Source organism: Nomascus leucogenys, chromosome 2, assembly GCF_006542625.1.
Source record: "Nomascus leucogenys isolate Asia chromosome 2, Asia_NLE_v1, whole genome shotgun sequence".
Classification (NCBI taxonomy): Eukaryota; Metazoa; Chordata; class Mammalia; order Primates; family Hylobatidae; genus Nomascus; species Nomascus leucogenys.
Window position 1 is genome coordinate 49,377,117 of NC_044382.1, and position 2,153 is coordinate 49,379,269.

The following is a 2,153-nucleotide window of genomic DNA, read 5'->3' on the forward strand; positions in this document are numbered from 1 at the left end:
AGTTTTTCTTCTGTCTCAAATACCAATGCATTAAGTGCAGGCACTACATGTTTTGCACATGCATAACAAAAACTTGGAAGAAAATAATTTTAGAAATTTAGCAAAGAAACAGCCATTTGATAACAATGAAAAATCATGCTTTGCAGAAGAATCTGTAAGCCCACCTGCTACAGATTCACATGTGAATTCATCTATAGGAAAGTCTTCTTAAAATAACTACTGATTTTTAAAATTAAATGCTGACATTCTGTTAGCAAATCTTGTTTTCTATGTGGTCATCTGCCACAATAAATGGTAAATATTGATGAACATTTTTGTGTAAGTTATATGTACATTGGCTTTTGTGAGTAAGGAAATTCAGTACCCAATTTTTCATTAAACACGTACGTGTGGTTTTTGGAGCTCATGGCTGCCAAAAGGGATTACTTCAAAATAAAAATGTTACCAAATAATAAAATCAATAGTTGCAAATGTCGATTATATAATAAATGCAAAACTGGTATTGTAAGAGCATTCAGACTATTCTATGTTCTATGGTGGGGCTGCTCAGCCTCTGTGTCCTGCAGGGACCAATATTTTCCTGCACACCTACCCTCTGGTTTCCACAGTTTCCACGGACCCTGCCAACAGGCATCATGGTGGCAGGCTGCACGCCATGGGCCCCAGCACTCTGCACAGGTAGCCAGTAGGGCAGCAGCAGTCACTTCTCACCTGGAGAACCTGGCTGATCCCACGTGCTTATATCTGGGTGCACTTCACATCCCTTGAGAATGGGGTGTCAGTTACCTTGTGTCTGGAACAGAGTAACAAAAGGGCTTGGGTATCACTAGTAGTCTTTCAAACCTGACCACAAGTTCAAAGGAGAACTCTGAACTAGCATCTCACACACAGCTATATAAGACCTTGGCAGGAGCTGGTGGAACAAAAGGCAGCTCTCTCTACCTACCCCTCCTGGCTTATTTTGTTGTTGTTTATGTTTTCTTTTTTAAAAATTGAGTCAGAGGCTGGGCGCAGTGACTCATGCCTGTAATCCCAGCACTTTGGGAGGCCGAGGCGGGCGGATCACAAGGTCAAGAGATTGAGACAATCCTGGCCAACATGGTGAAACCCCGTCTCTACTAAAAATACAAAAACTAGCTGGGCGTGGTGGTCCTGCGGTCCCAGCTACCCGGGAGGCTGAGGCAGGAGAATGGCTTGAATCCAGGAGGCGGAGGTTGCAGTGAGCCGAGATTGCACCACTGCACTCCAGCCTGGGGACAGAGCAAGACTCCATCTCAAAAAAAAAAAAAAGTCAGAATTAGGTACTAAAAGCCGTATGAAATGCCTGAACAGGGACTTGAACCCTGGACCCTCAGATTAAAAGTCTGATGCTCTACCAACTGAGCTATCCAGGCTCCTTCCCTGCTAGTTTATTTTAATGCAATAAGAAATAACAGCACTTTGTTAAAAATAATAAAGGTATAATCTGTGACACATCCAAAGTGGACAAGATGAAGAGATAATAGGTATATGCCAGGACTCCCCTGGACAAACTGGGACCTGTTGGTACCCTATATATTAAGAGTCTTGGGTTTTGTTTTCACTTAAGCAAATGTCCAAACTTTCTTATCCTTTTCTCTTCAAAGTGTTTTCCTATGTGCCCATCCCTTTGGACTTCTAGCTCTTGCATAAACAGATAATTGAGGTGCAAACATCTGATAGGGTGTGGTACAGGATGATTGCAAATCCCATCATGATTAAGGTCACAGACCACTCCCCAGATAAAACCCAGACTCAAGCTGGGCTCGGTGGCTCCAGCCTGTAATCCCAGCACTTTGGGAGGCCCAGGCAGGAGGATCTTGAGGTCAGGAGTTCGAGACCAGCCTGGCCAGCATGGTGAAACCCTGTCTCAACTAAAAATACAAAAAATTAGCCAGGCACGGTGGTGCTCGTCTGTAATCCCAGCTACTCGGGAGGCTGAGGCAGGGGAATTGCTTGAACCCGGGAGGCAGAGGTTGCAGTGAGCCGAGATCATGCCACTGCACTCCAGCCTGGGCAAGAGAGCAAGACTCCATCTCAAAAGCAAAACAAAACAAAACCAGACTCACCCCTCCTTTGTTGTAAAAGACTGTGCTAGAGCCTGCAGAGTGGTTCTGCCCTATCCACCCTCCATT

The 2,153-nt window shown here is 44.6% G+C and overlaps 1 non-coding gene across 1 annotated transcript; it reads right to left on the minus strand.

Annotated features, from left to right (window-relative positions):
* Positions 1–1,321: 1,321 nt before the first annotated feature.
* Positions 1,322–1,394, minus strand: TRNAK-UUU. The gene has a single exon. It is a non-coding gene; the product is annotated as a tRNA-Lys (tRNA).
* Positions 1,395–2,153: the final 759 nt, after the last annotated feature.